The sequence below is a fragment of the Pseudophryne corroboree genome, chromosome 2, assembly GCF_028390025.1.
Source record: "Pseudophryne corroboree isolate aPseCor3 chromosome 2, aPseCor3.hap2, whole genome shotgun sequence".
In the NCBI taxonomy this organism is placed as follows: Eukaryota; Metazoa; Chordata; class Amphibia; order Anura; family Myobatrachidae; genus Pseudophryne; species Pseudophryne corroboree.
In genome coordinates, this window is record NC_086445.1 from 193,007,578 (window position 1) to 193,034,836 (window position 27,259).

At 46.7% G+C, this 27,259-nt stretch overlaps 1 protein-coding gene across 1 annotated transcript in view; it reads right to left on the reverse strand.

Annotated features, from left to right (window-relative positions):
• The window catches only part of GPR84 (G protein-coupled receptor 84), a 101,234-nt gene that overhangs the window by 32,989 nt on the left and 40,986 nt on the right, over positions 1-27,259 (reverse strand). The window contains exon 3 of the mRNA XM_063957068.1: positions 22,687-22,845. The gene's annotated coding sequence lies outside the window, so the exon portion shown is untranslated. The remainder of the gene's footprint in view (positions 1-22,686; positions 22,846-27,259) is intronic.

Sequence of the window (27,259 nt, forward strand, 5' to 3'; positions counted from 1 at the left end):
TTCATCCCTGTCATGTCCTATCATGGCAGGATTAACAATGGGGCGGGAGGAGCTGCAGCTCCAGGACCCCCCCCCCCCCCCCCCCATCATAATAGGCACACACAGTATATGCAGTGCTGCTGTTGCTAGGAATTTTGTTTTCCAATTACAGAAGCCTGCCAGCCAGTGTCCGTCTTAAGTCCTGTCCCCCTCTCAAACGCAGTGGCGCGCCCCCCATCCAGCGGCCGTCAGGGGATCAAATGCCGGCATCTCAGCTGTTTACACTCACATCATAGCGCAGTAGAAGGCTTCAACTTCACTAGCCTTCGCTGCGCATGCCACATACACACAGTCTCGGTACCGCATGATGTTACATACTGTAGGTACAGTCCCATCTCGCCGGTCCATTCACAGAAGAAGCAACCTTGCTTGCCCTTGTTTGCTACGAGTGAGTCTCTGGTCGCATCAGAGGAGGAACAGAGCTCGTGAAGGCTGGGTGCTGACATTGTGAGTAACTGACCCTACAGAGAGGTGTCAGCTCAGTCCTTCTGACAGCTGATGCTAATTGTAAAGTATTGTCATTCACACTGGTATGCACCCTCAGGCAGTGAAAATACTTTAGTAAATAAATAAGTATTAAAGATGTGTGGCGGGGGCGTGGCCTGGAGGCTGAAGGAGAAGGCAGCACTTTATATGAGCTCTCAGGGATCTGAGAGTTTACATACATAAAACTAGCATTCCCATACTATATTCTGTGCCCTGGATCCTCTGGCTACTGCACTGGACTAGTAAGAAATCGAGGAAGTAGTGCTGCAGAGTCGGGGAGCCGGTTTTCTGGCTCCCGCGGACTGCGGCCTACTCCTTGCTCAGAAGCCGGGGCCTCAATTTAAGCACATACCCACCGGCCGTGCGGTTGCCCTCCCGGGACGTCTGAGAGGCCCGCCTGGACCCTGCTCCTGCTGGGGCCCCACTGCAGCCTGCCCAGTGCCCCTTGCTGGGTGACGGGGGTGCTCCCGGTCCGGATCGGGGACAAGCCGCGCGCTCCGTGACACGAGCGGCGGCCATCTTGGGTGCCGCACACGGAGAGGAAGCACAGCCGCAGCGCGGAGGAGACGTCTGGCGGCCTCCCGGGTGAGTGAGTCTTGCGGTCACGGCTCGGACGAGCCAACAGCACTCCTCTCTCCTCTCCCCGTGGACTCTTGCCGGGCGGCCGTCTCGTGCGGCGGGGGTCTGACCGCTGGGTCGGCCGCGGCCCCCCCCCCCTCCCCGCCCTCTGCCTGTCTGGAACCCAGCTTAGCGGCTCCTGGCGGCTCCTACTGCGGGTGCCCCCCCATGAATCTGGGACCCGTCAGCGCCGCTTTCCCATATTTTGAAGAAAAAAATGCTGCCCCCTATAGGCGGCGAAGACCTCCCCCCCTTCTGGTTCCCCTTTAGACGCTTGGGGGTCCTGTGGCGCCCCTGCCACTCTGAGTGGCCTCCCACGGCTGTGGGTGGCTTGCCGGGTGGTGCTGGAGGTCGACACAGCCTCCTGCGGCCTCCAACTATTTGAAGTTTGATACGGGGCTGGCGGTGGTGGGGCCCCGGCATACCACGACCGTGAGGGCGAACGGGAGGGAATCGGTCCCCAGCCCTACCGTCTCATCCCCCCTCTGGCTAGAATCCTTCCGGGTGGGCGGGATTCACCCCTGTGTCTGCACCTGGAGCTGCCGGGAATTCTTCATCTAAGAGAGGATGGCTAGCCTCATAGCCCTGTCAACCCTGCTCATGCCAATGTAAACCAAGAGATTTCTCCTACCCCTGCCATTATCTACGTGATGTCTTGATAGTCTTTGAGAAAGTGGAGCCTTCAGATCTTTCCATCTTCCGTGTTTGGAACCGTTGAGCTATCTTCTTCTGGGCCTTATCATGCCTACTAGGCGCAGCAAACCGTCAAAGCCTGCACAGCAGCTTTCATTTTTCAAATCCTCTCCGAAAATGTCTGGCTCTAATGTCGCCGGGCCCTCTACAAAAGGAGCGGCCCCACAGACCCCTCCTTCGCTGGAGAAGCCTCTGTCTGCTACGACCCTGTATAGGGTTGGAGACGGTGAGGCCCTCACTGTGGGCACTATGAAACTACTTTCGTCCCGCTTTAAGGAGGAGGTGGAGGCTGAGTTCCGTACCACGTTAACGGCATGCCAACAATCAATAGATGACCTGGGTGGCCGCACAGATCATTTGGAAACCAAAATGGAAGAAGTCGTGGGGTCCCACAACGGCCTACTGGACTCTCATGATGCATTAGAAGCGGAGGTGAAGCTTTTACGGGACAAAGTCACAGATCTGGAGGACAGATCGAGTCGCAGCAACCTTAAATTACGCGGAGTCCCCGAGTCGGTGTCACACAGCAGTCTACACGATTACGCGGTGGCCCTCTTTAAAGCTTTATTGCCTAAGTCTCCATCTGCAGACTTCCTTATTGACCGTATACACAGGTTACCGAAGGCCAGAGCGGCCCCAGGCGATGCACCTAGAGACGTCCTAATGAAGATGCACTACTTTCATGTTAAAGAGGCCTTACTGAAAGCATCTAGACCGACGTTGGATACATCTTCAGCCCTTCAAGGACTTCAACTCTTTGGCGACCTGTCCGCAGCCACCCTCTACAAACGGCGATCATTTCATCAGATCACAGCGGCCCTCAGAAAGGCTGATATCCCATACCGCTGGGGTTTCCCCACCAAGCTGCTGATTCATCGAGATGGCTCCACTGTCTCTATCTCTACTGCAGAAGAAGGAGAAAAGTTGCTTAAGTCGTGGAATATTGCAGAACCCACTGCGGACTCCTCCCCCCGGCGACTTCAGCAGGACTGGTCGTCGGTGAAGTGAGGATGCCTGCTTTGGGTGGGATACCTTATATAGCGGTTATGTTCCTACTGTTATGACTCCAGTGACTCTCCAGATAAAGGGGTATGTTAGGTCAATGTTGCCTTCACCCCTACGAGGGGCCGTGGTGTGTCGGGGGAGGCGCTGAGTATAGCGGGAGATGTGTCCATGTTTTGGAAAAATTTAACTGATTACTCACGCTGCTTTATTAGTTGCCCCCTCTTTGGGATGCTGTGCCTGGCGCCTCCCCGGACATAAATGTTTATATTAATGTCGGCCTGTTGGGATAGTTTAAGAGTTTGACACGCAGTACGAGTCGCTGGACTGGTTCTAATGTTCTAATGTTAGATTTATATGTTCTGTTCCCATGTTGGAACGTTTTTGTTCCGCCTTATTTGTTCTTAAGGGTCCGTGTGCACATATGTGCATTCATCTGCTCCTATGTTAACAAGACGTTCCTATATTCTTTGGTTTATAGTAAAATAGAATGGCGGTGGGTGGGAGTTATGCCACTAACCCCTCCTTTAGCCTACACAGTCGCCACAGTATGGCGACTGGCTGTGATCTCATGGGAGATCAATTTAGTTTTGTTTTGTTTGTTTTTTTGTTTTATGTTTCCCCTCATGTTCTCCTATGTTTTTCCCCCCTCCCATCAGGTATATCGGTTTCAACACAGATATTGGTCATTGGAGTCATCGGTTCTACTTGTAGTTGAATATGGTGAAGATAGTCTCCATTAATGCCAAAGGGCTTAACTCTCCCCAAAAACGAAGAGTAGCCTTGAATTATTTTCATAAGCTTAAGGCACATGTGGTAGCAGTACAGGAGACCCATTTTCAGAGTCAAACCCCCCCCTCTTCACTAATTCACGTTACCCCCTTTGCTATACTGCAAATGGACCCGCCAAGAAAGCTGGCGTGGCTCTCCTTATAGCACAACACTGCCCATTTGTTCTGTCCTCTAAATATGAAGATCCTGACGGGAGATTTTTAATCTTAGTGGGTCGGCTAGATAATGTAGAGACCACTCTGGTCTCTTGTTACGCGCCTAATACCAAACAAATAGCATTTCTTAGAACCTTTTGTAGAATTCTTCAGGAGCATACTAGAGGAGCCCTGTTGATCCTTGGAGACTTCAACATGGTGCTGGACCCCAATAGGGATCGCTCTCGTCCAACCAGAGCTCTTCGCAGCAGTCCGACCCAGGATCCCTCAGGCAAATTTGGTCAATTGTTAGCTGAGTATGCATTGTATGATGTATGGAGAGCCAAACACCCTGCAGAACGGGATTACACTTTCTTTTCCCACGTGCATAGCTCGTACTCTAGGATAGACTTAGCATTAGTGGATAAGTGGATGTTAGCAGCTATCAGTAAGGTGGACATATTACCTATGTCTTGGTCAGATCACTCGCCACTTGTTGTAGTTTGGGATGCCGATAAGAGGGTGGTCCCCCATGGCCCCTGGAGACTAGGCCCGTATCTTTTAGCCCGCCCTGAGGCTCGCCAGGCCATCCAGCAATCTTTAGAGTCATATCTAGCTACTAATTGTCCCACGGATACAACCGTTTTCACCCATTGGTGTTCTCTGAAAGCCGTGGTTAGAGGCTCTGCAATCCAAATAGCGGCTAGACTCAAACGTGAGTATAGAAGCAGACACGCCTCGGCCGAAAGAGAGGCTGCCCGACTGGAATCTGCACATAAAAGTAGCCCTGATAATAAAGCCCTCTTTAAGCGACTCCTTGCTGCCCATGACAAGGTGAATACATTTGCTTTATCTGAAGTTCATCGTAACTTGCAGCGACTCAATCAACAATACTATAGACTTGGTAACAGAGCGGGACGTTTGCTGGCGCGTAAACTAAGAGGACGTAGAGCTAAGGAACGTATACAGGCTGTCCATACATCTTCGGGAGTTAAAGTGATCGATCCGGTGGAGATAGCTAATGCGTTTGCTGAATATTACTCGCAGCTGTACAACCTCAGAGATGATCCTGATACCCCTCAGCCCTCTTTGGTAGATATCGCTGGGTTTTTAGAGGGGTTGTCGCTCCCCACTATTGACTCTCAGACCCGCGAATCCCTTAGTTCGCCCTGGGAACTCAAGGAAGTCGAGGCGGTTATTGATTCCTGCCCAGTAAATAAGGCCCCTGGCCCAGATGGGTATCCCTCTAACTTTTACAAAACCTTTAAACCAACTCTTGCCCCACTTTTAATGTCAGTTTTCAATGAAGCCTCGGACTCCACATGTTTCCCGAAAGAGATGTTAGAGGCCCGGATAGTTACCATCCCTAAGCCGGGTAAATCCCCTGCAGTGGTCCAGAACTATCGTCCAATAGCATTGCTGAACACTGACCGTAAGTTGTTCGCTAAGATGGTTGCAAATAGGATATCCCCACTCTTATCTAGTTTGATAAACCCTGACCAGGTGGGTTTTGTTTTGGGACGGCAAGCGTCAGATAACACACGTAGGGTTATCAATTTGATTGAACGCTGCCAGACCCGAGGCGAACCTCTCTTGCTCCTTTCTCTCGATGCAGAAAAGCATTTGATAGGCTCCACTGGGACTATTTACGGGCCACCCTGGGCTGCTTTGGATTTGCGGGTAGGATACTCGACTCCATTTTGGCTCTGTACTCCTCGCCCTCGGCTTCGGTTTTCACCAATGGTTGCAATTCATCTACATTCAATATCACTAATGGGACTCGTCAGGGTTGCCCCTTATCACCCCTCATCTTTGTGCTGGCTATTGAACCCCTGGCGGAGCGAATTAGGGCGCTGGACTCCATTGTTGGTCCAGTGGTGGGAGGGATGCACCATAACATTTGTCTTTTTGCTGACGATATTTTAGTATGCCTTAGTGAGCCTGAATCGTCTCTACCACATTTACACTCTCTCTTAGACTCATATGCAGCGGTATCTTACTACAAGCTGAATACTACTAAGACTGAGGCCCTCCCTTTGAATGTTTCTGATAGCGCTCTTAGGCGTCTAAAGAAAGATTACAAGTACGCATGGCAACTCAGGTCGCTTAAATATTTAGGTGTGCATATATCCAGAGGGCGGGACTTAATGGGATGTAATTACGACCCCCTCTATCGAACATTTGAGCTATTTATTAAAGACTGGATGATGCAGGAGGTCTCCTGGGTTGGACGAGTGGCAGCTGCGAAGATGGTTCTCTTACCTAAACTGATGTATCTTTTCCGTACCACCCCCAGGACCTTCCCTAAAGATATCTGTGATAGATTTAACAGATTGCTATCCAATTATGTGTGGGGGGGGCTCAAAACCGAGAATAGCGAAATCCACCTTGATTGCTCCGAGGTGTGATGGGGGAGTGGCATACCCAGATTTAGAGAGATATCATAATGCTTGTTTACTCGCCCAGGCCAGAGATTGGTTCACCCAAGACACCCCTAAACCATGAGTATCCTTGGAACGGAGTGCTATATCCCCCTTTATACTGTCGGACTTGTTTTGGTTGCCTACCATTTCTATCCCTCCCAGAGTTGCTGAATATTCAGCGGTCCAAGCAACGTTGTTAGCATGGAGAACCGTTCTTAAATCCCTCCCTGCCGGGGCTCTACCCTCCCCCCAACTGTCTCTCCACGCCATAGCCACCTTGATCCCAGACTTACACTTACACCATTGGCGGGACATGGGCCTCTCCTCCCTGCAGGATGTCCTTCGAGACGGTGTTTTAGTCCCTTTTTCCCTACTCCAAGAACAATTTCAGGTACCTAAACAAGACTTTCATAAATATCTGCAGATGAGGCATTGGCTCCAAAGTTGTTCTCCCAACCGAGTCCCCCATGTTGGCGTCCCTAAATTGCTGATGTCTCTTCTGTTGCCTAGCGGAAATAGGGGAGGCATCTCCAGATGGTACCAATATCTTGTGACTGAGTCCCGGCATGGGGTATTCCCCTCACAGACTAAATGGGAAAAAGACCTCCCTGCGGTCTTCACCGAAGATGTATGGAGAGCTGTCTTTCAATCTTGCTTTAAAATTTCTAAATGTGTAAATCACTGTGAAATGTATTACAAATTGGTCCATAGGGTATATTTTACACCGGAACGTTTGCATAAGATTTGGCCTGAGGTCTCCGCTAGTTGCTGGAGGAACTGTGGGATGGTGGGAGATATCCTTCATATTTTTTGGTTATGCCCGGCAATCCGGTCGCTATGGAGGGAGGTGTTCCTTTTCATTTCCCAGGTTTTGGGAGTAGTCCTCATACCTGACCCCCTATTGGCACTATTTCACTATTACCGTGGCGAATTGTCCAATTGTGACAGATATCTTTTAGGCCACATTCTTATAGCCTCTAAGGCCGCCATTGCCTCCAAATGGAAATCGGCGGTCGTCCCCAATTTATCGATGATAGAACAAAAAGTTCATCAACACTATGTGTTTGAAACCGCAGGGGGCGATTATTCCCCAGGGACACCCACTATGAGAAAGAAATGGTGTAAGTGGTCCCTATACAGGGAGAGATCGGGCCAAATGGATATATCCGGGGCCTTAACTGACCTACCTGACCTTTCTGTGCTTAATTCCCCGATCCAAGATGGCCCCTAACTTGCTACGGGCTTCAGACCTCTTCCCCTTCATCATATTCTGATTTCATTGTTGTATTAAGATGTCCCTGATATCCACCCTTCCTCCCCCCTGTCTTTATTAGTTCTGTTGTGTACATGTCTTCTCCCCCCTTTTGTGTTTTATTTCTCATTGACCAATTTAAATGTAATTGTAATTATAATTTGTATGAAAACTCAATAAAAATTTAATATAAAAAAAAAAAAAAAAGATGTGTGGCGGACACTTTTCGGGTTTTGTGTTTTGGTTTTGGATCTCCGTTTGTGTTTTGGATCTGGATTGGTTTTGCCAAAACCACCCTTTCGGGTTTTGGTTTTGAATGTTTTTTTTTTAAACATAAAAACAGCTAAAATCACAGAATTTGGGGGTATTTTGATCCTACAGTATTATTTACCTCAATAACATTCATTTCCACTCATTTCCAGTCTATTCTGAACACCTCACACCTCACAATATTGTTATCAGGACAAAAGGTTGCACCGAGGTAGCTGGGTGACTAAGCTAAGCGACACAAGTAGGCGGCACACACACCTGGCCCGTCTAGGAGTGGCACTGCAGTGGCAGACAGGATGGCAGTTTTAAAAACTAGGCCCCAAAAAGCACATAATGTAAAGAGGAAAAAAAAAAAAAAGAGGCGCAAGATGGAATTGTCTCCTTCTTTGATGACTTTTCACGTTATGAAAAGAAGCAAGAGGAAGAGAAAATGTCAAGAAGGTATTTAAAAATTAGAGAGGCACACGCAATCAGGAACAACACACAGGCTTTCACATCCACTCCTATATTGGTGTGGAATGGAAAGGACTTTAACCAAGCAAATATATAATTACCACATTACTGACAAACTGAAAAACTAGAGGCCAAAGCCTTCAAAATTTGTACCCCCTTCTCCATTTTCAGGGATTAAGATAATCTCGGTTTTAATGCTTGGATGCAAATAAACTAGTGTATACCACAGGATCAAGATTGGATATTTTCGCCTCTACAGAGTCTGGAGACTTATTTTGTGAAAATTTCATGGGTTTCTTTTTTTCCATTTTTTTATTGCATTTTTATTGACATAATTTGTGGCAGATGCCTCAGCTTGGCAAGCCAGACATCTTCCTGGCTGTAAGCCAGCATGACACTCCATAATGGGCCTTATTCAGTAACTGTTTGTGCCTCACAGGAGCTCCTGACCCATCTAGTGCTGCAGTGCAATGGAAAGCTGATGCAATGCAAGATCACCGACACTCTGTTCTTCTAACACCGCAATGTATTGCGATAACCCTACGCAGCCCTTACATTGTACAATTATTAAAGCAGAAAACATTTACAAAATAAAGGAAAAAGAACCCTGTACAACAAATGTGCATCTTGTAAATCATCCCAAAATGTGGAACATTAATAAGAAATCAAAATTAAGGCTGACTAATTGGAGCCATTCATTTAAATCCCTCTCATGAAATAATTGAGAAGAACCTCTCTCTAATGCTGGGTACACAGTGCACACTAAAATATGTAGATGAGCAGGTTCAGACAGGGTACCCCTGGAATTATATAGCAGACATATAGACATAGGTGTCTTTGGAAAATCTAGTTTTCTCCGGCAGTTGCAATGGATTATGTTTATGTTTATTCTGAGTCTGACTGACTTTGGCCACCCACCCTTATGTTGTATAAACAGGACATGCACACTTTAACAAACCAATCATTTCAGCGACAGGGTCTGCCACACGACTGTGGCTGAAATGATTGGTTTGTTTGGGCCCCCACAAAAAAGAAACAATGAATCTCTCCTTGCACAAACTGGCCCTACAGAGACAAGATATCGTCCTCATCCTCCGATTCCACTTCCCCTTCAGTGTTTACATCCTCATCCTCACAGAGAAATAATTCCACACCAAAGAGGTGGATTTTTTGGTATTTTGGTCATTTTGGAATGACAATGGGCTTTTTCATCCCATGGCCAACAACTGTCTCCACTGGTGCCTTATTCAAACAAACCACATCAATGACTTATGATGAATGCACTGCAGGTGACGTTTAAGGGAGGATGTTCCTAGGTCGTTAACGTCCTTACCCCTAATTATTATGAATTGACAAAGGCAACAGATGGCTTGAAACCTGTTGTCCGGATTTGTGGAGAAATAATTCCACATCGAAGAGATGGCTTTTTTGGTATTTTGCCCAGACATGACAATGGGCTTTTTCATCCCATTGCCAACAACTGTCTCCACTGGTGCCTTATTCAAACAAACCACATCACCATCAGAATCCTCATCGTCAACTTCCTCCTCAGCGCCAGCTACACCAATATCCTCCTCATCCTGGTGTACTTCTACAGTGACATCCTCAATCTCAATATCAGCAACTGGACTGGCGGTGCTCCTCCCAGCACTTGCAGGGGGCATGCAAATGTCTCTTCTCAGACAGTCTTGGGAAGGTCAGGCCTAGACATCGCTACCGCGGACACACTTGAACTCTCCCTGGGGATTTGTGATATCTCTGAATGCATAGTTGTTTTTTCCTGTGCTTTAATAAGCTTTATTTTTTTATTTTTTGAGAGGGAGGAGGGCTTCCATCTTCATGAGAAGCTGAACCACCAGTCATGAACATAGGCCAAGGCCTTAGCCTTTTCTTGCCACTTTGTGTCATGAATGGCATATTGTAAATTTTACATTTCTTATCAGATAATTTATTTTCTTTTTTTAGTTCTTCATTTTTGCTTCTTGGATTTTACATGCCCTCTATGACATTGGGCATTGGCCTTAGCAGACAACATTGATGAAATTGCATTGTCAATGTCATGACTGCTGGCAACACCAGCTTCAGCATTAGTACTAGGAACTGGAAGTGGTTCCTGACCTTTCACTATTTTTTCCTCCAAGTTTTTGTTCTCCATTTCACTGGACAGCACCACCTTATTATTACAGCACACAGAACAATGCCCCTTTATTTTCACAGCACCCCTGTATTTTTACATAATACAAGACAGGGCCAGTGTACATTTATTTTCACAGCTCCCCTGTATTTTTACAGCATACAGGATAGGGCCAGTGTACATTTATTTTCATAGCACCCCTGTATTTTTACAGAATGCAGGATGGTGCCCAGCACCCCTGTATTTTAACAATTCCCCTGTAATTTTGTAGCATGCAAGACAGGCTCAGTGTACATTTATTTTCACAGCACCCCTATTTTTTTACATCATACAAGACAGGAACACCCACGGAGTCATTAGGGCGTCCACCGCCATGGCTTGTGGGTCCCTCGACCTGGAACAATAATGCCGAAGCTTCTTGTTGAGATGAGAGGCCATCATGTCTTTTTGAGGTACACCCTAAAGATCTGTTACCTCCTTGAACACCTCCGGATGGAGTCCCCACTCTCCTGGATGGAGATCGTGTCTGCTGAGGAAGTCCACTTCCCAGTTGTCTACTCCCAGAATGAAGATTGCTGACATCGCCAATGCGTGTTTTTGCTCAGAGGATGATTCTTGTTACCGCTGACAATGCAGCTCTGCTCTTTGTTCTTCCCCCCGAATGGCTCGATCTCGCAGAAGATGGGCCGCTTGGAGAAGACCGTTGTAGACGGCTCTTAGTTCCAGAATGTTTATGGAAGGCTGGACTCCAGGCTTGACCACCTACCTTAGAAGGTTACCCCCCTGAGTGACTGCACCCCAGCCCCGGAGACTCGCATCCGTGGTTAGAAGGATCCAGTCCTGAATCCCTCCACAAGGTGAGGTAGTTGTGCCCACCAGAGGAGGGAAATCCTGGCTTTCGGTGACAGACGTTTTCTCTGGCGTATGTGAAGATGAGATCCCGACCACTTGTCCAGGAGATCCAGTTGGAAGGGTCAAACATGAAACCTTCCGTACTGTAGAACCTCTAAAGAGGCCACCATCTTCCCCAGAAGGCGAATGCACTGATGAACTGAAACCCAGGCTGGCTTCAGGACATCCCGGACCATTGTTTGTATCACCAATGCTTTCTCCTCTGGGAGAAACACCCTTTGCACTTCCGTGTCGAAAATCATTCCCAGAAAAGACAACCCCCTGGTCGGCTCCAAATGCGTTTTGGAAGGTTCAGGATCCACCCGTGTTCCCTGAGATGAGTCGTGAGAACAATGGACTGAAACAACTTCTCCCTGGACGATGCCTTTATGAGCAGATCGTCCAGATATGGGATTATGTTCACTCCTTGTCTGCGGAGGAGAACCATTATCTCCAAAATCATCTTGGTGAACACCCTCGGTGCTGTGGAGAGGCCGAATGGCAGTGCCTGAAATTGATAGTGACTGTCCAACAGTGCAAATCTGAAATAAGCCTGGTGCGTCAGCCAAATCGGAATGTGGAGGTACGCATCCTTGATATCCAGAGATACCAGAAATTCTCCCTCCTCCAGAACTGAAATCACTGCTCGAGAGACTCCATTTTAAATTTGAACACCCTTAGGTAAGGGTTCAATGATTTCAAATTCAAAATTGGTCTGACCGAACCATCCGATTTCGGTATCACTAAAAGGTTTGAATAATAACCCTTGTTTCGCATATGAGGTGGAACTGGGACAATGATCTGTCACTTTTCCAATTTTAGGATGGCTTCCTGTGGGATAGCCCTGTCTGCCAGCAAAGTTGGCAAGCCTGGGGGTTCTTGAAACTCCTGTCTGTACCCCTGGGACACAATATCTTGTACCCAGGGATCCAGGCCGGACGACACCCAGACGTGTCTAAAACATCTGAGTCTTGCACCCATCAGCCCATCCTCCAGGCTTTTAGGTCCACCGTCATGCTGAGGAGGACCAACCAGAAGAAGGTCTCTGGTCCTGGGAGCCTGCGGGTGCAGGCTTTTTGGATTTTGCCCAACCACCTCTAAAGAAAGTGGTAGGAGGCTTGGACATTTTTACTTTAGCGGTCGGAAAAGGACTGCGGCACATCTGAAGAAAACGGATTCTTCGTAGAAGGTGTAGCATAGTGAAGGAAAGGTGCATGTGGAAATCCACGCACCCAACGTTTCCCCAAATAGAGCCTAACCTGTGTAGGGTAGGTTCTCCACACTTCTCCTGGATTCCGAGTCTGCAGACCATTGGCATAGCCAGAGTCCCCTGCGGGCTGAGTCCGACATGGAAGATATCCGTGCAGTCAGGGTTCCCAGTTCCTTCATGGATTCCACCATGAACCTTGAAGAATCCTGTATGTTACGTAAAAACAATTCAATGTCACTTCTATCCATTGTATCCAAATCCTCTAATAATGTGGCTGACCACTTTACTATGGCTTGAGAAATCCATGCACAGGCGGTAGTGGGTCTTAACGCTACTCCTGAAGCAGTGTAAATGGATTTAAGTGTAGTGTAAATTTTCCGATCAGACGGTTCTTTTAACGCAGTAGATCCAGGGACAGGTAAAAACTACCTTTTTAGACAGTCTGGAGACAGATGCGTCCACAATGGGTGGGTAAACCCATTTTTTTCCTATCTTCCTCAGGGAAGGCAAAAGCAACCAGAACCCTTTTTGGGATCTGGAATTTTTTTCTCCGGGTTTTCCCAGGATTATTCAAAATGGCGTTTAATTATTTAGATGCAGGGAAGGTTAGCGAGGCTTTCTTATTGTCAGTGAAGTAAGCCTCCTCAACCTGCTCAAGTGTGGTGTCATTAATATTTAACACATCTCTAATGGCCTCAATCATGAGCTGCACCCCCTTAGCAAGGGATGCCGCCCCCCTCAGCCTTCCCCATCACCGTCTGCAGTATCAGAATAGGTATTCGTGTCATCTTGCATGATTAGGGCAAGTGCACGTTTCTATGGGAACATGCTAGTAGATTTTGCAGGAGTAGGGACAGAGCCTGACTAAACTGCCATAGACTTCTTCAACACCTCTTCAACACCTCAGTCTCAGCATTAGCGTCAACAATGGGAATCTGAGACAAAGCATTACAATCCTGTGTACATGGAATGGATCCCTCCTGAGAACACACACACACACACACACACACACACACACACACACACACACTCAGACACAGTTCTCCCCCCCTACCCCCAAGCATGCTACAGTGAGACACAGAGATTGGAGCCAACCCACACACAGCGCTTTTTAAGGTAGAACTAATAACACTACCAGCGCTGTCTGTGTACCTTAATAGGCTACACAGACTTTACACAGCCTCCCACCCCCACCCCCCCTTCTACAACATCCTGGAGTGGTACCATACAAGGCAGCTGAGGTTGATCTGGAGGGACAGCTCTCCCTGTCAGTGCTTCTGCAGGCAGGAAAATGGCACTGAACACTGCTGGGTCCGCTCTGAGGAGAAGCCCCGCCCCCTTTAATGGCGCTGTCTTCCTGCTCTTCTGAAGATTATACTGGCCTGAGGAATTGTGCTGGCAGTGATCCTGGGATCCTGACAGGCTTGGAGGTCAGTGTAGGGTGTAGGTGCTGGCTCAGGGCGCCCCTCACAGCGCCGCACCATGTACCGCTGAGCCCAGGAGTGCAGTTAGTACTGCGCTCCATAACCTGTTGCCGCCATCTTCACACCGGCTCCCCGCTTGCCATGGGGGCCGGTGACTAACTCGCCACATATCTTCTGGCCCTGTAAGGGGGTGGCGGCATGCTGCTGTGGTGAGCGATCCCCTGTGGCGGGGAACGTTCGATCCCCTCAGGAGCTCAGTGTCCTGTCAGCGGAGATAGTGGCTCAGACCCCGCAGGGCAGACACTACTCCCCCCCCCCCTCCCCTTAGTCCCTCAAAGCAGGGAGGCTGTTGCCAGCAGCCTCCCTGTGCCTAAACTCTATTAAAAATAATAAAACTAAAAGAACTCCTATGGAGCTCCCCTAGCTGTGACCGGCTCCTCCGGGCACATTTTCTAAACCGAGTCTGGTAGGATGAGCATAGAGGGAGGAGCCAGCTCACACTCTCAAACTCTTAAAGTGCCAGTGGCTCCTAGTGGACCCGTCTATAGCCCATGGTACTAATGTGGACCTCAGCATCCTCTAGGATGTAAGCGCAATATAGTGATATGTCGGTACCCACTTCATGTTCTACATCAGGGGTGGCCAACCAGTCAGAGACAGCCAACAAATCTTGTTAGGTACGTCAAGAGCCGACATCAAGCCGAAGGCGCGTGTGCAAAAATGGGGTGTGGCCTTGTGCCTGCTAGGCCACACCTCTGGTATAAAATACAATGAAAATGCCAGATCCATATAAAATAAATTTTAAAGCCAGAGCCAACAATAAAAAATACATTAAAAAAGACACTTACACATAAAATAATTACACAATCCAGATCCACATAACGTATATTGAAACAGCCATATTCACATAATACACTTCAGCTCCTCCATGTGTCACTCCAGTCAGCCCATGTGTGAATGTATCACTCCTGCTAGTATCCTCCTGTGTCACTCCTGCCTGCTCCCCATTGTGTCACTCCTGCCAGCACCTTCCTGTGTCACTCCTGCCAGCACCCTCCTTTATTACTCAAGTCAGCTCCCCCATTATGTCTCTCCTGCCAGGATCCTTCTGTGTCACTCCAGCCATCTCTCCCTTGTGTCACTCCAGCCCACCCTCATATGTCACTACAGCCTAGTATATGGCTCCCTCAGTTTTCAGTCGCCGTAGTGCTGCTGTGTGTCATGCTGGAGTGTACCGGTTTCCAGGATCTGTCGTGGTCAGGTGACTTTGAGTGTTGGGAGCCACATTTGAATAAAGAAAGAGCCGCATGCGGCTCAAGAGCCACGCGTTGGCCACGGCTGTTCTACATGAATAAATCCCTTGGTAGGACATATCATAAAAGGCAAAAAAGAAAACAGTATACAGTACATAACTATAAGTATAATTGAACAGAAAAAGAAATACATGGATTCAATTAACCAAACAAATCGCATAACATACTGAAAATAAATCAGCATAAGACACAGTGCAGATTAAGGTCCACATGGGCAGGGAGCTGAAATTTACGAAGGGCCTATTTTATGCCGCTGCAGGGGATGTTAAAAATCTGTGGAGGTGTGACTAGTGATGTGGGGGGGTGGGGGGGGGGTTGATGTTGTTGGGGTGTGGTCTGTGCTATGGGGTATGACTAGCGCCTACCTTGAAAAACCTCAATATCCTTCCCCTCTTCGCTTATATCTACAGGGTAATGTGAAAAACCTACAAATGAACAAAGAGAAACACGCCATGTTAACATAACCTAATATAAAAGAAAAGGAAAAGGGCCCTTAATGATGATGTAAATGTGAAGCCTCTCTACTGAAGAGGCTACACTTCGCTTAGTGAAGTCATGAATGTGAAACCTTTCTATACTTAAAAAATAAATTAAAAAAAATTACTTTTCCTTTTTAATAATAGCTATATTGAGAAGATATTAGATCAGGAATGGTGGATAGATGGGGTGGGGTTGGACAAAGGAGGAAAGGAGGAGGGGCGGTCGTCTGGACAGGGCAGAACGGGGGGATGGGGACTAAGTTGACCCAGTATATATATATATATATATATATATATATATATAATGAAATAGGGGCGCCACAGGTGTATGCGAATACAGTAAATGTAGGGTTAAGGTAATATACTCAACCGTGGACACCCCCTAATGAATATAAGGTGTCAGCCAGCCCCCAAATAGATTCAGGCAGTGATAAGCTGCCTTGGATTTAGAAATAAAGAAGGGGGGGTGGCGGCGTCAGCGACCAACAGTGTCAATTAGATTTAAATTAAGTATGAAGAAGTAGCAGGATACGTTCCGATAAAAAGATAAAATTACATTTATTTATAAAAAGGGTTTAAGATATCAAAAGTATTGGATACAATTAAAATTACATCAAAAAAGAGCTAAAAAGTATAAAACAATACAATACCTGTAAATACAGAGCAAAAATCTAATAGGATAAGAGAAAGGTGCTTATCTTAAAAATGGAGGGTCAGTTAGAGGTACACCCAACGCGTTTCGTCCATCAGACTTCATCAAGCACCTTTCTCTTATCCTATTAGATTTTTGCTCTGTATTTACATATTTTGTACTGTTTTATACCTTTTAGCTCTTTTTTGATGTAATTTTAATTGTATCCCATACTTTTGATATCTTAAACCCTTTTTATAAATAAATGTAATTTTATCTTTTTATCGGAACGTATCCTGCTACTTCTTCATACTTAATTGAAATCTAATTGACACTGTTGGTCGCTGACGCCCCCCCCCCCCCTTCTTTATATATATATATATATATATATATATATATATAATACATATAGGAAAAAACTGAGTGATAACCAACTGGGAATTGACTGGGAGGTGGCAATTCAGACGCACACGTAGAGTGCCATTGAAGTGGTTGCAAAATCAGATGCTTAATCACTAATATTGGAGGGCATAATCTGTCAGAGGTTCTGCATCTAACATGGGCCCTCATTCCGAGTTGATCGGTCGCAAGGCGAATTTAGCAGAGTTACACACGCTAAGCCTACGCCTACTGGGAGTGTATCTTAGCTTCTTAAAATTGCGACCGATGTATTCGCAATATTGCGATTACAAACTACTTAGCAGTTTCAGAGTAGCTTCAGACTTACTCTGCCTGTGCGATCAGTTCAGTGCTTGTCGTTCCTGGTTTGACGTCACAAACACACCCAGCGTTCGCCCAGACACTCCTCCGTTTCTCCAGCCACTCCTGCGTTTTTTCCGGAAACGGTAGCGTTTTCATCCACACGCCCATAAAACGCCGTGTTTCCGCCCAGTAACACCCATTTCCTGTCAATCACATTACGATCGCCGGAGCGATGAAAAAGCCGTGAGTAAAAATACTATCTTCATTGTTAAATTACTTGGCGCAGTCGCAGTGCGAATATTGCGCATGCGTACTAAGCGGATTTTCATTGCGATGCGATGAAAAATACCGACCGATCAACTCGGAATGAGGGCCATGGTTTTTAAGACTCACCAGGCGCGGGTTAACAATGTGTAAAGAAGCTAAAAGTGGACATCTCACTGCTTGCATATTCAGATGCATGACTGTACACCAGGGAAGGGATTGTACCAATATCAACTGTCCATTTAGGAAGCAACACTGATTGACAATCAATTTCACATGCTGTTGTGCAAATGGAATAGACAACAGGTGGAAATTATAGACAATTAGCAAGACACCCCCAATAAAGGAGTTGTTCTGCAGGTGGTGACCACAGACCACTTCTCAGCTACTATGCTTTCTGGCTGATGTTTTGGTCACTTTTGAAAGCAGGGGGTGCTTTCACTCTAGTGGTAGCATGAGACGGAGTCTACAACCCACACAAGTAGCTCAGGGGCTGTGGGTTTGAGTGGGTCGGGCTCGCGAGCGGGGCATTTGTCCAGCATCGCGTCCCGGGCTTATTCGGGTTTGCACGGCCTCCCTCGCCTGATGGGTGGCTCGTCCATGTGACGGCTCCCCATTGACTAGGGGCGTTGTATTTTGGACCTGGGTCTATCTCCGGGCGACTATGGGACTCACTCTTTCCGCATCGGTGCTGCTTCTGCGGCCGCTGTGGCGGGTTGGTCCGAAGTCAATATCCGGGCACTGGGTAGGGGGAGGTTTGGTGCAGCAGATGCTATATCAGGCCTTTTCCTGCCAGTGCACCCGTTTGAGGATTAGCCACTCGTCGCAGTTGCACTTTGCGATTGCGGGGGCCTTGAGGAATTTTTGTTTTATCGTTGGTCTTAATTATGGCTTTTGCCGGGTAACGGAAGTTTTGTGTTTTTGCCTCAAGTCAAATTGGGCGACCCACTCACCTTCTTCCCCCCCCCCCCCCTCCCCATGCTGCCTATACTTCCGTTATGGATCCCATTTACACACTCCTATTACAGGGCCGCGGTTAGATCCGCAGTTTCTATGGAGGGTCGACCATTCTTACATATACTGGTTACCAGTTCTATGAATGGTCGGCCATTCTTACATGGGTTAGAGAGCTTTTTCCCATGCTACCTATAATTCCTTTATTGATACCGTTTACACACTCCTATTGCAGGGCGGCGGTTAGATCTGCTGTTTCTATGGTGGGTCTGCCATTCTTACATATACTGGTTATCCATCTGTGGTGGGCCGGCCATTTCTTAGATGCAGATGGGTCCATGTTTATCTTGACTTTTCAGAGGATTACCTGGGACTGGGCAGTCGGACTTAATCCCCTGCTGTAATGACTTGATCCCCTGCTGTAGCGACCTTATCCCTTGCTGTATTGTTCTCTGTTTTGTATTGCAGCCGAGAGCAATGTACGAGGGGTTTATGTTATTAAACCATGTTGTGCGTAGGCGCAGCAACCTAGCCGGGATACCTGTGGACCCCTCTGTATATGAGTTATCGGTTCTATGGATGGTCGGCCGTTCTTACATATACTGGTTTTTAGTGTCGTGATCTCAATGTCGGTGATCGCTAGTGACATAGTCCTGGTCCGATGGGGTGCATTTGTCACCGGCTGGCATGTGTATATTTTTTGGAGGACATGGTTTGTGTATTGAGGTCCATTTAGGTCAGTAGAGTTCCTTCTTGTTGAGGTTTGGTGGCGGTGGCAGGTTTGTAACTTGGCAGTTGGCCGGTTCTGAACGGTTAGTTTAAATTAATTTAGGAGGTTAATGTTAGAAAGTTCGGGTGAACTTTTGAGGTAATTTTATACTTCTATAATTTATTTATGGGAACCACTGTACCAGGTGGGCCCATATGATATTTGGTAAGCATATGTGGATATTGGGGCCGGTGGCCCAATTTTTTAGCCCGTAGGGGCAGAGTGTACCTCCGTCCTTAAAAATGGTGTGGTGGTCAGGGGTAGTGGCAGAAGGTCAACCCCTGGCCATGGAGCTTGGATTTCCGATGTCAGGGATGGAGGCAGGAGGCCAATCCCTGAACATCTGGGGCAGAAGACCCTCTAACACATATGCTTGTTATTGTTCAATTTGTCATATAATTTTTGATTTTCAGGAACTGTTCACCCATGTTAGGTTTATCAAGCTTAACCGTTCTTCTCCCCGCCACCTTAGTTAGAGAGGGAATTCTGCATTTTAGTTTTAGAATTAATAGGCCTTCCTCTTAGTCTAAATAAAAAGCTTACCCCTTTCACGCCAAATTACGGTTGTTGTGTCTTTATTTATTAGATAAGTGGGCTTGAGTGATGTGTGAATGCATCTGACGTGTGAAGTTTAAAGGATTTACCGGTAGTTAATTAAAATCCTATTATCGCATCATATCTATGTAATATAGTATAGTAATGTTTAGTAGTCATGCAAACTTACATGTTCAGCGGCATACTCTGATAAATGTCCGATATGTCTTCTTCTCACTGCGCATGTGACAGTAGTGCCTTGCGCTCCAGCGCCTGCTCATGTGACAGGGCGGAAGCTGGGCACAAGTGTCGGGGCTTTTCACTGCCACATAAAAAGACCCCCAAGCCTGTGGTGTTATAGTAATGTTTGTATATATGGTTAGCTGTTGTGTACTGTATTTGTGCTGTGTTACTATGCTATTTTGCAATGCTCTTATATTTACCCTATATGTACCTAACCTTGGATTATTTGTGTTTCGTGTGTGTGTGTGTGTGTGTGTGTGTGTGTGTGTAAAAGTCAATAAAGTACAGATTTATTCTAGCAGCAAAGTTCCATAAAGAAGCATATATACTGTATATCAGGTCCTCATATTGGGTGGCTCAGGCTGAGCAAGATCCCGCATTGGACTGAGGGGATGCAGTCAGTTTACCTCCAATCAAAATCCTGACGTTCAAAATCCCGACACCAATTGACCGATGGTCAAAATCCCGACAAGGTCAAAATCCCGACATGGACAAAATACCGACATTTAAAATACAGACAAGGTCAAAATACCGACATGTAAAAATGCCGACAGGTCAAAATACCGACATGAGTTTTTCATGATTTTTTTTCATTGAAACCGACTTTTTCATACTTTACCATCCCAGTGGACCTGGAGGGGGAATATAATAGTGTGCCGAGCGCAGCGAGGCACCGTGCCCGAAGCATGGCGAGCGCAGCGAGCCATGCGAGGGGACGCGGTACACTATATATGGTGTCCATGTTGACTTATGTCGACATACACACACAAAAAACAGCATGTCGGTATTTTGACATGTCAGCATTTTACATGTCGGTATTTTGACCTTGTCGGTATTTTAAATGTCGGTATTTTGTCCATGTCGGTATTTTGACCTTGTCGGGATTTTGACCATCGGTCAATTGGTGTCGGGATTTTGAACGTCGGGATTTTGATTGGAGGTATTTCATACCGATCCCGAACTGAGGGCCAATGCAGTGATAACTACTATTTTCATGGGCTCAAGGTGGATAATACCGGATCACCTATGTGGTTCACAACAGCTTATCTACCAGTTCTACTACAACCCTGTTTAGTATTGGTGGCCAAGGGAAGAGCAGCTCCATTTAGTAAAAGTTTGAGAGGCGTGATGAGTTGCCTTTTCGAAGCTGGTGGAAACTGATGAAGAGTCTTTATGGTTAATAATTATTTCTTAAACAAAAAGTAAAAAAAAGAAAAAAAAACTATCCATAAGCCAGGAGACCTGTTTCATTTATGATTCACAGTTTTTCAAAGTGTTTGGGTGACTAAAGTAACACAGGCAGAGATGATAAGAAAAACAGACATAAAGACATAAACTCTCTAATTACATATCTCATTATATGACAAACTCCATGTACAGTCATAACTTCACCAACTAATATATGTCCGAGTCCCTCGTAGACGATATCCACAATGAAAGAATTCATTGCTGTGAATCTGTCAAAAATATATCCTTTCATATTCTACAGTCCCATGGTATGAGGAAAAGAAGCCAAATACTAAATTATACCCCAGTGTTAAAATCCCCAGTCAAGAGCATGGGGTTGGGCTATACCTACAGACATTCCCCTGTAGATCAGAAATTCTATTTACACTAAGGGGTCAATTCAATTATGGGCAATGGTGGCAAGTTGGCATTGCAAAATCATAGAAACGCCATCGTGGCACAATCTCACCCAGGACTCACTAATTTTTTGTATGCAGCCCTATGGAGCTGTGAACAAAAATCAGTAAATCCGGAGCTACATAAGTGTGGCATATAGCCACTCCTACTAACGGGTACAACAAATTGAGCCCTAAGAATAAATATGCTTCTCTGCCATTTACAGTACTGTTGTAAAAAACTGTATCCTTTATATGGTTATATAGTATGCAGGGGTGTGGTTCATCAAATCGACAGTGTCTAGGTCGACAATGTTTAGGTCGACCACTATAGGTCGACAGTCACTAGGTCGACATGGATGGAAGGTCGACAGGGTTTCTAGGTCGACATGTGCTAGGTCGACAGGTCTAAAGGTCGACATGAGGTTTTGTTTTGTTTTTGTGTCGTTTTCTTCGTAGAGTGACCGGGATCCCAAATTAGTGCACCGCGTCCCCTCGCATGGCTCGCTTCGCTCGCCATGCTTCGGGCATGGTGCCTCCGCTCCGCTACCGCTTTGCTCGGCACACTTTACCTTGCCAATCGTAGTCCACGTGGATCATTAAATATGAAAAAATCCAAATAAAAAAAGTGAAAAACTCATGTCGACCTTTAGACCTGCCGACCTAGCACATGTCGACCTAGAAACCCTGTCGACCTTCCATCCACGTCGACCTATAGTGGTCGACCTAACCATTGTCGACCTAGACACTGTCGATCTTCAGACCGGATCCCAGTATGCAGACCTTTTCTTTAAATAACAGCAATGCAATTGTAGATAGAAAGAAGTGGAATACAAAACTTTATGACGTATGCTAGTAAGGCATTAACAATTATATTTAAACATTAAAGACTGTGGGCTATAAGAATTGCCAGTACTGTGTTGCTGTGCGTTCCAGAGCAAAGTGATCTCTCATAAACATAAATAGAATAGGAATATGTAGAAGAGAGGATAAGGCAGAATTCCACATAGGAAAATGCTCTGTAGATTAGATAGATTAGATAGATAGATAGATAGATAGATAGATAGATAGATAGATAGATAGATAGATAGATAGATAGATAGATAGATAGATAGATAGATAGATTTCCAGTAACTATACAAGAAATATTATGCTGGTTGTACATTTAGTCACTGTAATCCTAACCAATAGTATGTGCTGCATATTGATCACTTTTTCTTGCATTTAGAAGTACAACATTATAGATGTAATCTCTAGTATAAAACCTTTAGAATTTCCCCCCACCTGTGGTACACCCATTACATCAGCTTATACAGTATGTCCCGAGCAGGTTATTAGTACCAGGCAGCCTCACCTTACGATCTGTTGCTGTTCTCAGAACTTCAGCTGTAAGGGATCCAGGTGCTCAGTGTCCAGTTCCTCCTGTGATGATCAGTTAGAAGCTTTCCGCTTTCCCTGAGAGCAGTGAAGAAATACTTCTAATACCACAGTGTAGGATGGGCAGGTATATGACCTGGATTGGAGACAGATTGTGTTGCAATAATATTAACCCCTTCGTCTTCAGGAAGTGATGATAACATATAACAGGGTGTGTTGGACACTCTTACCTGACTCATTCACAGAGTTGGAAAATCCTGATGCCTATTTTGTGGATTCAAACAATGTATAAACAGGTAAAAAGGTACTTACCAATATTACACAACACAGGAGGTCATTCCGAGTCGTTCGCTCGGAAAATTTATTCGCATCGCAGCGTTTTTCCGCTTAGTGCGCATGCGCAATGTCCGCACTGCGACTGCGCCAAGTAAATTTGCTATGAAGTTTGGATTTTTACTCACCGCTTTTTCTTCGCTCAGGCGATCGTAGTGTGATTGACAGGAAATGGGTGTTACTGGGCGGAAACAGGCCGTTTTATGGGCGTGTGGGAAAAAACGCTACCGTTTCCGGAAAAAACGCGGGAGTGGCTGGAGAAACGGAGGAGTGTCTGGGCGAACGCTGGGTGTGTTTGTGACGTCAAACCAGGAACGATAAGCACTGAACTGATCGCAGATGCCGAGTAAGTCTGAAGCTACTCTGAAACTGCTACGAGATGTGTAATCGCAATATTGCGAATCTTTCGTTCGCAATTTTAAGAAGCTAAGATTCACTCCCAGTAGGCGGCGGCTTAGCGTGTGCAATACTGCTAAAATCGCCTTGCGAGCGAACAACTCGGAATGAGGGCCACAGTCTTGTCTGGCTGATTGCATTCTGACACGGGCACTCTCAGGATCCAATCTGTCTGTTTTGCCCCTGACTAGCTGTGCAGGAAAACAAGCGTAGTTCTCAGAGTTGTTAAATGACAGGTAAGAAGTTGCACAGTAGCATTATGGTCGACATCTGTAAAGTTTTTACAAATTCAGTAATTGTTCTGTTTTTTTAAAGCAGGATAAATGCAGATTCCTTTGCCCAGATCCCTACAGAATTGCAATTCCTTACATGTAAAGAGATGAACCAGGGGAAGAAAGAGTGGGGTAAATTTACTAAGATTCGTATTTTCCCGTTTGAGGTCAAAGTTCAATCACGAATGACATCGAAAGTGTAAATATGCAACTTTTTGAATTGATTACGACTAATTTACTAAGCTGCCGTATTCTGCATTTTCGGGTTTTCCGATGTCGATGTCATTCGTTTTTTTTTGCAGTGTTTTACGTGAGTGACTTGTAAAACACTGCCGACTTTAATACAATGAATCTCGGCCGGATCTGAGAGATCCGTGCTGGGCTTCATTGTGCACTTTGTAAAAAAAAAAAAAATGTTTAAATGTAAAAAAAAAATTGCGTGGGCCCTCCTAAGGCAAACCAGCCTCGGGCTCTTTGAGCCGATCCTGGTTGCAGAAATATGGGGAAAAAATGGACAGGGGTTCCCCCATATTTAAGCAACCAGCATCGGGCTCTGCGCCTGGTCCTGGTTCCAAAAATACGGGGGACAAAAAGCGTAGGGGTCCCCCGTATTTTTGAAACCAGCACCGGGCTCCACTAGCTGGACAGATAATGCCACAGCCGGGGGTCACTTTTATACAGTGCCTTGCGGCCGTGGCATAAAATATCGAACTAGTCACCCCTGGCCGGGGTACCCTGGGGGAGTGGGGACCCCTTCAATCAAGGGGTCCCCCCCCCAGCCACCCAAGGGCCAGGGGTGAAGCCCGAGGCTGTCCCCCCCATCCAATGGGCTGCGGATGGGGGGCTGATAGCCTTTTTTAAAGTGATTGATATTGTTTTTGGTAGCAGTACTACAAGGCCCAGCAAGCCTCCCCCGCAAGCTGGTACTTGATGAACCACAAGTACCAGCATGCGGCGGAAAAATGGGCCCGCTGGTACCTGTAGTACTACTACTAAAAAAATACCCCAATAAAGACAACACACACACACACCTTGAAAGTATAACTTTAATACATCCATCCACACCTCCATATACACATACTTACCTTATGTTCCCACGCAGGTCGGTCCTCTTCTCCAGTAGAATCCATGGTGTACCTGTAGAAAAAAATTATACTCACATAATCCATGGTTGAAGGCTCCTCTGCTTGTAATCCTTTTGTAATCCACGTACTTGAAAAAATAAAAAAAACGGACACCCGACCACGAACTGAAAGGGGACCCATGTTTTCACATGGGACCCCTTTCCCCGAATGCCAGAAACCCACTCTGACTGATGTCTAAGTGGGTTTCTTCAGCCAATCAGGGAGCGCCACGTTGTGGCACCCTCCTGATCGGCTGTGTGCTCCTGTACTGTATGACAGGCGGCACACGGCAGTGTTACAATGTAGCGCCTATGCGCTCCATTGTAACCAATGGTGGGAACTTTCAGGTCAGCGGTTGACCGAAAGTGACCTCACCGCTGACCTGAAAGTTCCCACCATTGGTTACAATGGAGCGCATAGGCGCTACATTGTAACACTGCCGTGTGCCGCCTGTCATACAGTACAGGAGCACACAGCCGATCAGGAGGGTGCCACAACGTGGCGCTCCCTGATTGGCAGAAGAAACCCACTTAGACATCAGTCAGAGTGGGTTTCTGGCATTCGGGGAAAGGGGTCCCATGTGAAAACATGGGTCCCCTTTCAGTTCGTGGTCGGGTGTCCGTTTTTTTATTTTTTCAAGTACGTGGATTACAAAAGGATTACAAGCAGAGGAGCCTTCAACCATGGATTATGTGAGTATAATTTTTTCTACAGGTACACCATGGATTCTACTGGAGAAGAGGACCGACCTGCGTGGGAACATAAGGTAAGTATGTGTATATGGAGGTGTGGATGGATGTATTAAAGTTATACTTTCAAGGTGTGTGTGTGTTGTCTTTATTGGGGTATTTTTTTAGTAGTAGTACTACAGGTACCAGCGGGCCCATTTTTCAGCCGCATGCTGGTACTTGTGGTTCTCCAAGTACCAGCTTGCAGGGGAGGCTTGCTGGGCCTTGTAGTACTGCTACTAAAAACAATATCAATCACTTTGAACAAAGGCTATCAGCCCCCCATCCGCAGCCCATTGGATGGGGGGACAGCCTCGGGCTTCACCCTTGGGTGGCTGGGGGGGGGACCCCTTGATTGAAGGGGTCCCCACTCCCCCAGGGTACCCCGGCCAGGGGTGACTAGTTGGATATTTTATGCCACGGCCGCAAGGCACTGTATAAAAGTGACCCCTGGCTGTGGCATTATCTGTCCAGCTAGTGGAGCCCGGTGCTGGTTTCAAAAATACGGGGGACCCCTACTCTTTTTGTTCCCCGTATTTTTGGAACCAGGACCAGGCGCAGAGCCCGGTGCTGGTTGCTTAAATATGGGGGAACCCCTGTCAATTTTTTCCCATATTTTTGCAACCAGGGCCGGCTCAAAGAGCCCGAGGCTGGTTTGGTTTAGGAGGGGGGACCCCACGCATTTTTTTATTTTTTATTTTTTATTTATAACATTTCCCCCCCCTTCCCACTGAAAAACATGCACGGATCTCATGGATCCGTGCATGCCTATACAAACACGGGATAAAAAAGCAGGTCTGTTTTTTTTAGCACTTTTTCACGATTTGTATTTTAGCACGGCTTAGTAAATTACCGAGATGACACTTTGAAGAAAAAACGGCATCTCGGTCAAAATCGGGACCTTAGTAAATATACCCCAGTGTTTCAATGTTGTCCATCTGGAGGTTATGACAGTCACTGATACATCTATGAAGAAATGTATCTGTTGTGAGTTTTCAACCCCTAGAGCAGGGGTGGGGAACCTTTTTTCTACCAAGGGCCATTTGGATATTTAGAAAATCCTTCGGGGGCCATACAAAAATTCTCAGCGTAAAAAATTACCCTGCCCCAAGTAGCAGGGCCGGCTCCAGGCATGTTCAAATAGAGCGGCCGCGCGGGGCGCCACCATATTCGTGCCTTGAGCCAGCCTGCAGCGCTACCCAGCCTAAACTGTTGTGTACGCGCTATGCGCGCTGTGCGGCACCAGCGTCTGACGTCAGATGCTGGCGCCGCGCAGTGCGCATAGCGTGCACACAACTGTTTTTGAAGAGTCCGTCTGCGCCCTCAGCAGCACTCCCCCTCCCAGCACCGCAGGTATTGTGGGGGATATTTATGGATCGGGCACTTTGTGGAGGCATTTATGTATTGGGCAGGGCACTGTGGGGGCATATCTGCACTGTGGGGGCATTTATGTATCTGGCACTGTGGGGGCATATCTGCACTGTGGGGGTATTTATGTATCTAGCACTGCGGGGGCATTTATGTATTTGGCACTGTGGGTGCATTTATGTATCTGGCACTGTGGTGGCATTTATGTATCTGGAACTGTGGGGTCACTCACCGCTTGCTCTGATATGTGAGGGGAGGAGAGTGCAGCGCAGCGCCTCTCCTTCCCCTCACCGCTCCAGGTCTCCGGCGGCTGTGTGGCACCGGTTCGC